Source organism: Canis lupus, chromosome 34 (genome assembly GCF_048164855.1).
Source record: "Canis lupus baileyi chromosome 34, mCanLup2.hap1, whole genome shotgun sequence".
Taxonomy (NCBI): domain Eukaryota; kingdom Metazoa; phylum Chordata; class Mammalia; order Carnivora; family Canidae; genus Canis; species Canis lupus.
In genome coordinates this window covers 18124352-18140771 of record NC_132871.1, presented here as the reverse complement: position 1 = coordinate 18140771, position 16420 = coordinate 18124352, and the positions used below count along the sequence as shown (strand labels likewise).

General features: G+C 40.9%; 1 protein-coding gene across 2 annotated transcripts in view; it reads left to right on the top strand.

Annotated features, from left to right (window-relative positions):
* B3GALT1 (beta-1,3-galactosyltransferase 1) overlaps positions 1 to 16420 on the top strand; it is a 503619-nt gene that overhangs the window by 454439 nt on the left and 32760 nt on the right. For both annotated transcript variants that reach the window (XR_012023653.1, XM_072810857.1), the window contains exon 3: positions 8922 to 9046. The gene's annotated coding sequence lies outside the window, so the exon portion shown is untranslated. The remainder of the gene's footprint in view (positions 1 to 8921; positions 9047 to 16420) is intronic.

The following is a 16420-nucleotide window of genomic DNA, read 5'->3' as shown; positions in this document are numbered from 1 at the left end:
GCAATGATTGGTGTGCAGATGGATTTTCAGATCAGATCACATGAGGAAATTAATTCATCATTGCTGCCCACGTGTCCATCCACCCCCTACACACACACACACACACACACACACACACACACACCCCTCAGGTTGGGAACTAACAGCATCAGACTATAGAAACTCCATCAAGCAGGGAAGTTCATTTAAAACGAATCCTTAAAAGATTGCAGTGAAGCAACACTGTTCTAAATGGGTCATCACTTAATTTTTAGATATTTATGTGTTTTGAAGAGCAAATAGGCTTTCTATTCCAAAATAGCTCAATTACGTTTTGATTGCAACATCAGATTTTCCAAGGATCTTGGATCTCAAATACTGTAATCACTTATACATAAGTTGATAATTGCTTTACAAAAATAAAAACGGTTGCTGTGGTGGGGATATAGTGTGGGCATATGTGGTGTTTTCTCATCCTAGAGACCTCACAATGTACTTAGCTCTATTGGTTTTGGAATACACGTTGTTTGATTCTGCATAATTTCAGGTACTGCGTCTTCCAGGTAAGGAAGAGAAGACAATGAGCTGATGTCTGTGCCCCTAGCAGGACCTTGTCCAGGGAGTGTGGGGGCCAGGTGAGGAGAGGGGGGTTTTATGGCAGCTCACTCAGCTCTTTGACCTTTAGCAGGTAGCTAACTACACAGAGTTAAACCTGTGTAGTTAGCTTCATTCGCTTCCTGCTCAAAAGCTTGAGAAATGAAAGCATATACAGTTCATTTAACCAAAACTCCCCCAAAGAATACCTTTTTTGAAAAAAAGTACACTCAGAGTGACCTGTTTACACCCTCATTCCATCATATGTGTCACGATCCTGGAGTAGTGGGCAGTTCTAGGCAAGCATTTAGCCTGTGAAAGAACTTTTTTGCTTTAAAGCATATGAAGCCTTAAAGGCATATTTCACAAGTCCTTTTGGTACTTACTACCATTCTTTTCCAGGGGAAATGTATTACAAGGAGTACATGCACAGTTGCCGTGATTTGTGACTTTTCTCAAAATTTCTTTTTTAGTTTTCATTGAAAGAGAAAAATGAACGGATTGGTTTTTAGGAACCACCCTGAGAGGTGTTTAATGGAAGGAATAGATGGACTACATAAGGTACCGTATCTTTGGGGCTAGCTACTATTGCACTAAGTGTAATGAATACAGGGAGAACCAGGTGATTCTTCATGTAACTTTCAACTGTAACATTGATCATTCCAGCTATCTGTGTACTACACAGCACATATTTGTTTATTGCCTACAGTTTAAGTAACATCCAGCTAAAATTGCTAAGCTCAGTAGGTCCCACTTCTTGCCCCACACAAAGAAAATAACACATAGATCCAAAGGCAGTTTATCAGATAATTTTTAAATAGAATTCCAGAGAGCTCTGCACATATTGCCAAAGGTCGTTGATTGTTATCTTTGGAGAAAAATAGTTTCTTTTCCTCTATCTGTCCAGTTAAAATGTATAGCTTCCTCCTTGAAAAGAAAATTGGGCAAAAACAGTAACACAAGAAGAAAACATGAGGGTGTAGCTCGCCCACCCTGTTCTCAGTGACAGAGTGGGCTGCCTAAATATCAAAGTTCAAGGCAAAAGAACAACAGTAAGCAGCCCAGGTGATATTGCTGTCAAGGGCATGAGGTGTAGGTGGCTTCCAGGACCTTTAGGGAGCAGGGCATTATGGATATTAAAACTTAAAAAAAAAACTAGCATTAATCAAAGTACTAGAATAAAACCGCATTCATGTAGCATAGTTGTAGTGAAAATTGTAAGCTTTCTCCTATTTCTCCTATTTTTTAGGTGTCTGACATTCAAATTTAGTCCTTCTATGAGATCATTAATCTATAGGCTTCACCTATTTTTGTTTTCCAAATAAGAAGACTTGTGTTTTTTAACATGAGTTCTGTTTCCCTGACATCTCTAAACAGATCTCTTTTACCAGTTAGCCAAAGTGTGGACACTTTCACAGGGGCGGGTTTAAATCCTCATTCTTTTGGAAGGTCTGCTGAGGAAAATGTGCCCAATTTGGAAGTAACAGATGTGTGGGTTTTTGTGTTTTTTGGTTTTGTTTTGTTTTTGCACATCTAAGTACCCATCAAACCTAGGGTAAGAGAAGAGCTTTATGTTTCAGAAGAAAAAATGACTCCTCCCACCCTAGACCTGTTGCTTGCCATGCCACAACTTCAGCAAGTCTTGCTGATCTTAGAATATAGAAATCTCCATTCAGGATGACCCATTAAGAGCAAAAGTGACCTCTCTGTAAGTCCCCACCCTCTGCAGAAGCTGCTATAGGTTCTCTGTCATGACTCTCTCTGGTCAATATGGTTGCTGGCATCTGCACTACATGTGCCTGGGTATGGTCGGGAACCTCTTAAATCAGGAGGAAGATCACTTTCCACCTACATGTCAAGTCAAGATGCTACCCTTTGAATTAAGAGGTGCTGTTGCTGCTTTGATTGTCTATAGAACATGCATTTTAGACTGTTGGTTTTGTTTGCTGTTTTTTTTTTTAATAGTGGTGATGTATTTGTGCAGAAACTGGCCTATTCTTTCACCCATTATCTCTAGTGACAGATGCCGTATCCATTCCTAAAAAGACTGATCTAGAATAAAATGCCTCTAGAAAAAGAAGAAAAAAGCAAAGCAACTACCCACAGATGGGTCACATTCAATTCGCACTGGAACTAACTGGCTGCAGGCAGTCATGTTCAAATCAGTCATGTTCAAAACCAGCAATCATGTTCAAATTCCATGAGCTTACATGGCATGATTTATTATAACAGTATTTGCAAGATATGTGGAGCATGACCTGAAAAAATCCAGCAAGGCAGTAGTTGACTCAGTCAATATGCAAGCTGTGCAGAATTTCTTTGCGGGTAAACTTTGGAATGGTCTTAATTTTCAGAATCAGCTTTGGCATCCATAAAGGCAGAGAAAAAACTGTAGCTAAAAGGTTTGACAGCCAAACTTAAACAAGGATCTATTCTGTTCTTCTCGGTTTGCTTCTTTTAAAGGTAAATTCATGTTGTACCAGAATCATTTGTGGAGTAACTCATCTATACAGCTAAACTTTTTAAAGTAAACATACACTAGGACATTTGAGATTCCTGAAAAGTATCATGAAGTTATATCAAACTTTTGAAAAGCTCATAGTGTGCCAAATTTTGGAATTTCTTACTTAATAAGACTTTGAAAACAAACTTGGATTTTCTTTATTCTTCTTTAAATACCCAAGACCTAGTATGCGAATTGCTCTTAAAAGGAAAATAAAAATATTGTTGAACTGGTAAAAGACTGGCTCACATGCATTTCAGCTTAAAATCAGAAAAAACAGGCCATGTAATTTGGGGCTCCGTGCTAAATTCCTTTATCCTCATAATATCCCCTGTTTGATTAACAGAAACATTAACTGCATTCATATTTTTCAGTCCGAACTAGTGGAGCTATTGCTCTTAATTTTCAGTATTTGAACACGTCATTCAAGAGAAAAATGCATTTGATCACACACCAAGGCCTATGCGTGCACACGCGCGCACACACACACCCACACACACTGTTCAGCATCTATCTTCTATACTTCAGTATCTCTGTTACTATACTTTGTTATCTGACTTTTTTATTTTTCTCAAGAAGGATATGAGTTCTTTTGTATTTCCAGCTCCTAGTAGAATACCATAATAATAGAAAATACTCAAAGTAGTTTTGTTGAGTGAAACAGTAGGTATTACAGGAGAGGAATTAAGAAGCTGATTCTAGAATCCACAGTGTAGCCGTAGCTGTATTTTATCAGTTCATCTAAGATCAAGGTTTTTGTGGGTTTTTTTTTTTTTTTTAAGATCAAGGTATTGAGAGAGACTGAGCTCCTACCAGGTACAAGGCTCTGTGCTTAAGTTGTGATGTGTAAGATGGAGTTTGTGCCCAGTGATTTTATGTCATGAAAGAATGGTTTTCGGAAACCTCCCTTCCTCTCTGCTTTGATGCCTGTTACAGAAGCGTGATAGACGATGGAATAGAGATAGTCGATACTGAGTCACTTTTTAATCACTGAATTTTTGAATCATCCACACTTTTCTTATTGAGTTTCAAAATTCTAGCCTTATGCACTAATATCATGACAAGTTCTCCTCCATTTGAAGTCTATTGTTCTTTCCTAAATCAGATGTCTAAGTGGTGTTTTGCAAAATCTGCAGCACCAAGATTTAGTGTAGGATGTAGGGGCAAAGCTGAGAAGAGTTTCTGTATAATCTGTCTCTGCTTGTCAAATCTTGTGTCTCCCTATTATCTTTTTCTGGTAAAGGACTCTAGAAGAAGAAAAAACTTCAATAGATATGCAGCCTTGTACAGAATGGTCCCCCTGAAACTTTCTGCTACCTCAGCCAATGGTGAAGTCTCTCACACTACTCTCTGAGTTTCCTAATGATGTTGGTATTTGCGAAAAGAAATTGGCTTAGTTCATCTTTCCTAGAAAGTAACCATTTTTAAAAAGCTGGAATGCAAAAAAAAAAAAAAAAAGCTGGAATGCTTTTAATTGAAATTCTTCGTGTGGCTTGGTTAATACACTTAAAATCTTTTCCCACCTTATGGTATACATCCTGAACTGCCTCCAGAAATATTTAATGACTTCATTAAACAAAGACATGCCACAGTTTTTATCATTCTACTTTATTAGCATGAATGACCATGTTTACGTATAAAGAAATGGAAGTACTTTTAAACCAAATCATTTCAGTTGTTTTTTTTTTTTTCTAAGTATTTTATCCCAGATGTTGGATCATTGTCAGTGCTTGCTCCTTTGACAACCCTGTCACTTAGGCTCTGGCGGTCATACCAGGGAATAGTGTCTCGTAGGGTTTGTTCTGATTCTAAGGGAGCTCAATTGCCCCTTTCAGAAAGGCAACAAAAAAGATCACTGACAACGCAGCAGGGCTAGAAATCCTGGGATTAGAATAGTACTCTGTGTAGAATAGGGAAGACCTAGCCTGCGGGAGTTACAGTATCCAAGCTGGCGGTGGCACACATGGACCCATCCCTGCTCCAGCGCTGCCTCACGGTGGGCTCAGGCCTCCTCGTGACTGCATCACAGCTCAACCTCTCCCACCCTTTCTTCCTTCCCTTCTCATCATGGCACGGGTGTTAGTCCCCAGAACACACCCCATTAAACTTCCTGCACGGATATCTCAGAGTCTCAAGGTCTGTTTCCCAGAAATCCAGCCTGTGAGAAGAGAAATGGAAAATTAAGTTCATGATCATTGAAACTTAGAGAGTGAGAACCCTGTTCTGACTCCTAAATTCGTTAACTAATTAGATCACCTCTTACCTCCAGCTGGCTTCCGAACAACTCACAGAACTTACCTTGGTAAGTTAATAGGCAACTTTCTTCTGTCAGTCTTTATTCAAGTCCTTGGTTACAGACAGACCACGCACAAACCAGGATCACATGTGGCCAGATGTTGACGTTAGAGATTCACTGTGCAAATCTCTTCATTGCTGCAAAGAGGGCTGCAGCAAATCTGGGGAGACAGAGCCTCATATCCAGATAGTATCTACCTACTTTGTCCTATTTTGTCATAAAATACTTGCTAGCTAACTCTCATGTGGAGACATACAAAGCAAATGTGATTCTTCAGACAAAAATGGCATGGACAGAATTTTCTTTTTCTTTTTTCTTTTTTTTTTTTAAGTAGGCTCCACACCCATTGTGGGGCTTGAACTCACAACTTGTCCACAGAACAAGAGACTGAGAGTTGCACACTCTACCGACTGAGCCAGCCAAGCATCCCCAGAATTCTTTTTTGCCATGTAAAGCTAAAAAGAAGGGAAGATATTAATGAGATATAATAAAATAATGTACTAGCGTAGCTATATTTTTAGGCCTGGTAAAATTGTAACTTAGATTAAGAGGTGAGTGACAAATTTTTAGTCTAGGCAATTTCTCCAGAAAAACACAATTTATATAGTCAATTTTCAATTATCTGCCCAAGGAGAAATAGCAATAATGGCAATTATCCAAAAGAGTAGATAATGAACAAATTCATTTCTATTTGACTTTGAAATATTGTTTTGTATTCCAAAACCAACATTTGGATGTGGATGCTTTTTAAATTCTGTAAAGTTGCTATGCCTAAACTTAAACACTAAAATTATATTTTAGAAATCAGATGGAAGAAAGTGGCTTATATTTTTCATCTTGCCTTGTATAGTACTTTCCTACTTTCTATATTATTGCTGAAAATAGATCTTATCCCTTAGGGTAATGTTACATTCATCCTATTTGCATCTACGTGTTTCCTATTTATATTTTCCTAGCACCTATGATAATTTAATATTTTGGTTGAATGGACAGCTTCCCTCTCTGCCCTTGCTTGGCTAAAGTTAATTATATTTATATTTTATGTATATGTCCAAAAAAAAAAACTAAATAAGTGGTCAAGATAAAGAGTTATATCCCAGTAAGATTTGAGATGTATGAATGCAAATATCTGCCCATGGAAAATTGAGTTGACCATATATACATTTTCCACACCTATTTTGGACCTGGTTTGGTCATTTTTCACTCAGTAAATGCTAAATTGTATACAAAGTTACCTGGCATTGGATCTGGCTCATGTTAGCCGTCAGTAACTGCTCATTTCCTTTATTCCTTGCTTCCTTTTCTTCAGTAATGTTTTACATAAGATGCTTCATATTAACACTTCATATACTTCAGTAAATACTTATGTTTTATTCCGTTCTTTTTCTGTACAGAAAATATTCATTTGGGGGATCCCTGGGTGGCTCAGCGGTTTAGCGCCTGCCTTTGGGCCAGGGCGTGATCCTGGAGTCCCAGGATCTAGTCCCATATCAGGCTCCCTGCATGGGGCCTGCTTCTCCCTCTGCCTGTGTCTGCCTCTCTCTCTCTCTCTGTCTCTCGTGAATAAATAAAGTCTTTATTAAAAAAAAAAGATTCATTTTATACAAATAAGGAATTTTTTTTAAGATGCTAAAGTAAAATCTTCAGGTGTTATTTTCCCAATGTCAATACCCACTATGTGTTTTAATTCCTAAGAGCTACCTCCATGGAATTTGATATATCACTATTTTTCTTATGTTTTATTTATATAATTTCTACCCCCAATGTGGGGCTCAAACTCATGACCCTGAGATCAAGAGTCTCATGCTCTACTGACTGAACCAGCCAAGTGCCCCCAGGTTTACCACTATTCATCTGTTAAGGGCATAGCATTTTAAAGTTAAGCATGAGGGAACCCTGGGTGGTGCAGCGGTTTAGCGCCTGCCTTTGGCCCAGGGCGCGATCCTGGAGACCTGGGATTGAATCCCACGTCAGGCTCCCAGTGCATGGAGCCTGCTTCTCCCTCTGCCTATGTCTCTGCCTCTCTCTCTCTGTATGACTATTATAAATAAATAAAAATTTAAAAAAAAAATAAAGTTAAGCATGAGAGTTTATGCACACTAAAAATTGACCACACACTCTCCTGTCTTACTCCCAGTCACGTGATACACTCCCATTCTAAACAGTACGTTTTTATAGAAGGCAGATTTTATCAAGCATTCCAATGCTTTTGATTGGTTGCTTTAGGACTCCTTTGATAAGGTTTTGGTGTTTGACCAAAGCTGGCTTTCTTTCCCTTCAAAGATCTGCATAGTATTTTCAGTTGAACCTGGCAAGGCACTGGAGAGGTGGGTTAAAAAAATGGCTAGACCTAGTTCCAAACACTGGCTCCGCTACCTACCAGGGGGATGTTAGACCAGAGACTGTCTCTTAAGGTCATGGTTTACTCTTTATTAAAATGAAGATAATAATATCAGATGAAGGGGCTTGTGGTGATGCTTACGGATAATAAATGTAGGCAAGTTAGTGTATGTTAGGCATTCAAGAAATGTTGGTATGTGTTACAGGTACTAACATTTACTGAGCACCTACCTTGTGCAAATACCGCTCTAGGCATTTTCTCTGTATTGATTCATTTACACCTCAGTACACCTCTGTGATTCAGGGAGTGGTATCACTGTTTTATACATGTGACCTAGAGGGCTTAAGGCACGGTAAGCAGCTGAGTCTGTATTACAGCCCATCCCCTACGCTTAGCCGCCACACAACATTGCCTCTTGTATAGACAGAGCAGCCTTTTAGCAGCAACAGGAGCCAGCAGGTGGATTGGGGGGACCCCCTCATGCTTCTGCCCATACCCCCAGCACTGCCATTCTTCACATCTGGCCACACCACTTAAACACCACCCCAAACACACCTACAATCAGAGTATGATTTCCTAGGAGGGACCATTCTATTTTAGTCACCCAGCTTTACCCAGACCTCATCCCAGGACATGAACAGTGAGAACAGAAAATTATGCCTCTTGGTATAAAGCTTGAGACCCAAGACTCAAGTCAACTGGAGGCCGCTTCTAACTGGCCTCCAGTGTGTCATTTAAAGATCTGCTCAGATTCAGCCAGTCTCAGGGGTCACCGTGAGCGTGAAAGGTTGTGGGCAAAAGGTCAGGTGCTTGAGCTCACAAGCCCCAGCTCTGCCACTAAGTAGCTGAGTCCCTGGCCCCCTGAAGTCCTTCTCCTTCCCCCCCCCCCCCGAACCCTTCCACAGCCCCGCCATTCCCTGTTGACCCACCCCTGGCCTGCCCCTCATCTGTGCCACTCGCCTGGGCTTGTAGGTGTCTGGGCTGCCATCCTAGGACCAGCTCTAAACCTCCCTTTGTTCATTTATTCATATTTTTCTCATTTGATCCACCTGTGTTCAGTGCTCACCCAGACACCATTCTGTGTATTGTACTTAGAGCCTACATACAAGCCTTTTGGCTTTTAAGGGGGAGAACTTGGTTTGCATTTCTCAGAGACTGATTAATCTCCATCGTTTCTAAAGTTTTCTCCCCTCGGGCTATCTACACAGGATCCTGGGGTTTGCTAAGCAGCAGCTTCTCCTGGCACAACTCCCCGCAATCAGACGAACAGAGACAATGCCTCGCGCCCTGCACCTGCATTAAGAAGAGGTCCACAGCAGGCTTGGCCCAACAGGTAAGAGAAGGCATTGCTCAATTATGCAGTCCATCCCTGGGGGAAAATACCAGCAATTCTATAAAAGCAGAAATCAACATCTAAGGACTAATGAGGAGAGAGAAAAGTGTGGTTTGGGGCTTTCGTTTCTGTTTATGTGCTCTACCATGTGATTACCCTTGCCATGAGCCATGAAGTAACCCCTGTTCTTGTATGATCTGGGAGAAAAAAAAAAATGAAAGCTAAAAAAAGAATGGCCTTTTAAAAAAATTCATATTTACAAGTGCCTACAAAACCTTTGACTGATTTTAGTGGTGGCCTCTTTTAAGACGAAACGGGGAACTAAATATATGCCTTAGGTGACCTGAGACAATGCCTATTTAAAAATCCATTTCTCCAAGGCTATAGCTAATTGATTCTTGAAACTTCTTTGCCGAAATAACCTTGTCCCACAGGCAATTGTGCTTCAATTATTTCTTATTTCACTTGAAAATAATAGTCTTTTTATATAGAAAATGATGGAATAGTTATAAAAAGTGTCCAAAATAACAAGTAATCGTTAAAATATTTTTATTTAAAGTGATAAAACTCAAGACAAATACTCAGAATATTCCTTTCCATGCTTGTTGCCCTAAATAGAGTGCTAATAAGTCTATAGAAATGATTGCAGACTTCCTGGAGTGTGACTCAGGGAAAGAAGCCCCACACTGGCACCAGGAGACTTGAATCATACTTTTCTCTCTTCCACCATCACCTCTGTGCTTTGGGATGATAATTACAGTTTCCTTGTGCATGATTTCAGACTGCCTGAATTTCAGACTAGATTTCAGACTAGATTTCAGACTAAATGCTAGCCTCAGTTTGACCATGAGATACTGTGAGTGGGGGTGGGGGGGGTAGCTTTAAGCTTATTCCCTGCAAAGTCATCTGCCTAAAGCAAATTCAACAAAATGCCAGTTCACTGAATTCCTTTCTTCTTTTCATTATTTACAAAACTTACAGCAATTGGCACTGGGTGTGTTGGGGTCTACCACCTTTGGGGATTTCTATGAGATTTTAATGGATAGTTTTCCAGTTCGCTTCATAACAGCATTTGAAGGAATACGGAGTTTGTCTTAGCCTTAGCCTCGGCTGTTAATGCAGGGAGAGGATCCTCTGATAAAGAGTGAGAGGCACCAGCACACAGCCAAAAAGGATACTGACTAAGAGATGTGGCATTAACACCATAAGGATTCCCCAAACTCAAGACAAATATATCTGGTATTTCAATATACTAGGCAGAGTGACCATGTAGGGGAACTCTTCCATCGAATGAGCCTGCCATTGCAGTCCTTCCTCTGAGGAGCCTTATAGTTCAATGGAAGAAAAAGATTAGAACAATAGCAGGAAATTAGCAAATAATATAATTGCAAATTGTGATAAGCACTATGGAAAAATAAAAGGAATGCTCAGACAGTGAAGAGCTAGACCTGGCTTTAGAAGGTAGTCAGGACAGGTGTGGGAGGCGAGAGGGCTGCTCCCAGTGCCTCCCCTTTCCAGGCCTGTGACATGATTGCACTTCCTCATTCCCCAGGAGATTCCAGGGGTCATGGGATTTGGTCTGGCCAATCACTTGTGCATGGGAACAGTATGTGTCTCTTCCATGCTGGAGCATCTAATTAATGTTACTCTAGCTCCCTGTCCCTGTCCCTGTGGCATTCTGACCAGGGATGTGATCCAAGATGTGGTGGCTCCCTTCACCTGGGACTTGTGTGACCCCAGAGAACAAAGCCACCTCAGCCAGCCCACACTGGACATGCATGTAGCATGAGCAAGCATGTAGCATGAGCAAACAACAAACTTTAATGTCTTAAGCCACAGAGATATGGAAGCTTTTTGTTAACGTAGCTTAACAGGGACAATCCTGACTATTACAAGAGGCATTTCTAAAGAGGCAGAAAGATGATTTATAGAGACTTTAAGACAAGAGGCTTTGAGCATGGCTAGTTCACAGAATTGAAAGAAGGTCAATATGGGTGGATTAGAGTAAGTCAGGAAGAAGTAGCAAATAATCTTTAGAGTTCCTTCTACTCTCTCAACTCTTGCCTGTTGTATCTCTAAAGCCGTTCTGATATTTATATTCCTGGCAATGCTTGGAGATAGATTAAGTAGCTGACTTTAAATGCTTTTGATTTGTTTACACAAATCAAACTCTCATAGTTTATCTCTTGCCTCTGGATTATGATCGTTTTTATCAAGAACTTTGCATGTGGGCTATTGATATGATAATGCAATCCTAATGCCCTCTCAGGAGCTGAGGCCTCTATCTTTTCAGTCAATTGGAAGATGCACTTGAGTGTATAGGCCATTCATGGCTGAGCTGAGGCCTGGGATGGGAAGCCCACGGCATTTTGCAATTGAATCATATGTAATATTGTGTGATTTTTAAGCTCTCAGCTTTTCATATCAATTTCTAATATTCTGGCAACAGAATCTAGGGAAAAGCCCAAACTTTCATGGGACTCATCATAGCTCCTTTAATGTATATGTATGAGAGATTGTCTTTTGCACTGAAGATCTTGTTCGAAAACAAAACAAAAACCCCTTAGCAAAAAGCAAATTGCCGGAGATGCAGTTTATCTTCTTTGGAAGAAAAGAAGAGCTGAGTCAGCCCTCCTGGGATTTGACAACTAAGGTATTTCTTTATCCTTGACACTGCTCAGATAGAGCCCCAGATATTATAACTGCCTTTATTGAAGTTTGGTAGATTTAGAGGAAATACATCCAGCTGATATTAGAGTCATTCTTGTACAGTTCTTAAAGTCTTAAGGATTTTTTATTGAGGTGAATGAAATCCTGTTTAAGAAAAAGAAAAGCAGGAGAAAGGAAGGGAGATGGATCTAAAATAAAAACAGGGTCGTTAAAATAGGCTCAGTGCTAAGTGTTTTCATATGTAGTATTATCCCCATACATGAGAAAGTAGCCTTGAAAGGTTACAATCATCCAGCCAATGAGTGAAGACCAAGGAAGGGGTGGGAGTCTTTCCCCTCCAAAGACCCTTCTCTTTCCTCTCTGCTACTTAGACTAGAGTGTGAAAGTGTCCCTATACCATCACCACAGTCATATCTAAAGTAGCCCAGCCTTGCATTTCTATGATCTCCAGAGTTGTGCTCTAAAAGATATATACTGCATCACTCTTCAATTATTACGTATCTAGATTCAGAAGAGCCTCTAAATGGAGCTGGTTGTAATAAGTTGTGCTCTGCTAATTGTACATCTTCCCTTTGTTCAGCCTCATCCTGTATAATTAGCACAGTCTTGAAAATAGAAGTTTCCCGTTACATTAAAGTTCTTACACAGCACACCCTCTAATTATTTCATATTTTCACATTAGGGATAAGATCCTCATGGTGGAGGGAGGTAATTCTGTTTGTTATTTAATTACTTATAGAAGGAGTAGAGGAAAACCAGGAAAAAGAGATTATTAAAATAATTTCTGGGCAGCCCTGGTGGCGCAGCGGTTTGGCACCGCCTGCAGCCTGGGGTGTGATCCTGGAGACCCGGGATCGAGTCCCACATCGGGCTCCCTGCTTGGAGCCTGCTTCTCCCTCTGCCTGTGTCTCTGCCTCTCTCTCTCTATGTCTATGAATAAATAAATAAATAATCTTTAAAAAATAATTTCTACTTGATTCTGAGTTATATACACAGAGACCAAGGCACAGGCATATATTTCTCTCATACCCCCATTCTATCCTGGCCTCTGACATCACCATTTTTGGCACTGGTCTCAGTTAAAACCATTAGGATCTCTTTCTATTGAGGACTTACCTTTCCTTTAAGATCCACTCAAAATCCTCTCCCCCACTGGTCTTTATGATATTCACCATTAAAATTAATATTAATATCAAGCTCCCATCTTCCCATCTGCCAGGGCACTTTGTACTAATCTTAAAGCATGTTTCTGCTTTGTATTATAGGGATGGAGCTAGGGTGAAGATGGCTGCTGACTCACTCAGATATATTTTCTCTCTTTTCTTCCTGGGCATATAACTATACAGCATTTCCTTTTCTTCTTTAGAATTGGGTATGACCACATGGTGACTTTCTCACATGGAATATGAATGGAAATGATGTGCTTCATTTAGGGACCAGGATTTTAAGGAAGTAGGTGTGCCTTCTCCCTGCTTAATCTCCCCTGATGCTGTCTCGGGTCCTCAAGGATGGGAGGAGCCAGGCTCCTAGATGACCAGGTGGAAAGCTATCTGGCCAAGTGGGAACACCCCCATTAGGTCGTTACACAAATAAGAAATAACTATCAACAAGGCTCAGATATTTAGTGTTTATTTGTTATAGCAACTATATAGGCTTACCTAACACAGTGTGTGCATGTTTGTAAGCATGAGTCTATGTGTGTGTGACTCCCTCTGTTTTAGAAGCCCTAGAAGGACTGGGACAAAAAACAATCATCCTTCACTGTGAGAAAAATTAAACTAAATAGCTGCCTTATTAGAAATGGAGCAGATGGTCAACAAAATGAAGAGTGGAGGGTACTCTGAAACATCTCTACCATTGGGGATGCCATTTTCTCATTTGCAAGCAACTGTAAGGACTTTCATAAATTATCTCATAGGTAACTAGAGTGTAGAATGAAATGCATTCTATATGCCATGCAGTCTTCTCACAGTGCTGATCAATAACAGACCTGGCCTCATCTCACTCCAAGTACACAGTCCAGTGGGAGACCAAGTACCCACCAAGTCTTCACACTACTGAAGAAGCACTCAGCTTCCCACCCAGGTTCTCAGGTTCCTCATCTTTAGAAAAGAAGAAGAATATTACTTGCTTCTCAGTTTTTGTACTTTTTAATTACATAATATTTAAATAAAATGTCAAGCATGATGCTTGACACTTGAACTTGATAAACATTCAATAAATCTTAGCTATTATTATTTGTATTGGTTTAGGTAAATAATATAAGATTATATAACAAAAAATCTGAGCAGACTGAGGGAAAGGTATATGGAACACAATTTCTCTTCACAGTGACTCCTAACCTGAGAGTTGATAGGCTGGGAATAATGTTCCACATTTTTAAAAATACAAACAGTGTGTGCAAAGGACCAGTGATGTGAGGAAGCATTTTTAAAGACTTGAAAAAGAGGGATCCCTGGGTGGCTCAGTGGTTTGGCGCCTGCCTTCAGCCCAGGGCATGATTCTGGAGACCCGGGATCAAGTCCCATGTCGGGCTCCCTGCATGGAGCCTGCTTCTCCCTCTGCCTGTGTCTCTGCCTCTCTCGCTCTCTCTCTCTTTCTCTGTGTGTGTGTGTGTCCGTGTGTCTCTCATGAATAAATAAATAAAATCTTTTAAAAAAATAAAGACTTGAAAAAGACTAAGAGTAGCAGGAATATAGAGAGCGAGGAGGAAACACTGCAGAATGAGATCATTTAAGCCTTGGGAACCACCTTGTAGTCATCTAAGAACTGATTCTCTTCCTAAGTGCAGTAGAAAGTCACTGAAATGGTTTCAAACAGGTTGTAGCATAGAATGACATGATCAGCTATGTCTTTTAGAAAGATCACTGTGGCTATGAAGAAAAAAAAAGATTGGAGGGAAACAGAGAATGCACATGTGGACTACTTGGAAAGACTGTAGGACCAAACTAAGAATACCCACAGAGAGGTCAGGCAGTAGTAGTGGGGATGGAGGGAAGTAAAGATAGGAAAAGTTTCTGCAGTGACACTGGCAGGAATTGGTGATGGATTAGGTGTGAGATATAGAAGAGAGCACTGTTCAGAATGGCTCCAGGTCTTTCACCTGGTTGTGGAAACATTGAAGAGAGATAGGCAACCCTGAAAGAGGATCAGGATTGCAAGATGATGAATTTACCTTTGTACATGCAACAGTCAGATGCTCCTCAGAAATCCAAGAACACATGCCAAGTATATGGTTGGATATTTGGGTCCAGAGTTTCATAAGTATATCTGAGCTAGAGTGTAAATTTAAGAGTTATTGGCATATGGCTAGCACCTTAGGCCATGGGCAGGAAAAATTTGCTTAGAAAATAAGCAAGGGGTACCTGGGTGCCTCAGTGGTTAAGCATCTGACTCTTGATTTCTGCTCAGGTCATGATCTCAGGGTCGGGAAATTAGGCCCTACATTGGGCTCTGCACTGGGCGTGGAGTCTGCTTAAGATCCCCTCTCTCCCTCTTTGCCCTTCCCCCACTACCACTTTCTCTTCCTCAAAAAAAAAAGGTGGGGGGGACTTAGACTGAAAGGAAAAGAGAGGTGTATATATAAGAGGATTTTATTTTAAGGACTGTGTAAGCTTGGTGAGTCTGAAATCTAAGAGGGGAGGCCAGCAGGATGTAGGCCCAGGAAAGAATTACAGTTGGAATCCCCAGGCATTCTAAACGGAAAACCAGAAGTAGCAGGCAGTGCAGATGAAGTCTGAAATTGTCTGCTGGAGAACTCCCTCTTGCTCAGGGAAGATGCACCTTTTGTTCTATTCAGGCTTTCATCTAGTTGGAGGAGCCCTACCCCGTCCCATCCCCCACCACATTACAGACAAATCTGCTTTCCCCAAAGTCCACTGGCATAAATGTAAATCTCATCTAAAACACCCTCACAGGAACAGCCAGCATAATGTTTGATCACATATCTGGGTACCAGGGCCCAGCCAAGTTGACCTGTAAAATTAACCATCACAAAAACATTAAAGTAAAAAGGAAAACCAGGGATCCCTGGGTGGCGCAGTGGTTTAGCGCCTGCCTTTGGCCCAGGGCACGATTCTGGAGACCTGGGATCGAATCCCACATCGGGCTACCAGTGCATGGAGCCTGCTTCTCCCTCTGCCTATGTCTCTGCCTCTCTCTCTGTCTCTCTGTGTGTGATTATCGTAAATAAATAAAAATTTTAAAAAAATAAAATAAATAAAGCTGAATAATATTGAAAAAAAAAAAAAAAAGGAAAACCAGACAGAGTGACTATTTCCCAGGCCCTGAACTAGGTGCTGGGAATACAACTTATATTGTGGTTTACAGTGTGAACCTGGGAGTCAGATAGCCTGGGTTTGAATGCAGACTTTGTAGTTGACTTGCCTTGTGACCTTAGGAGCCTTTAGGGAAGTGGACTGGCCTAGACTGGCACCGAGCTGAGACGGAATGAACAAGATGGAGCTAAGTAGTTCCAGCTGTGCACAGTGGAGGGCTGAGGAGCAGGGAGCCAGGCATGCTCTCTGCAAATGACACTCGCCCCTGCTCTCTCTCTGGCCACAGAATGGCAGTTTCCCTTCATTGCATGGCAGCTGCCCAAGTTTGCTTTTCTGATGCTGTGTTTGTTTCTGGCCTTGGATGCACTATAACCAAAGGCCTTCCCGAGCTGTGCTTCAGCCACTGAGCAGACTAGGATGGAAACCA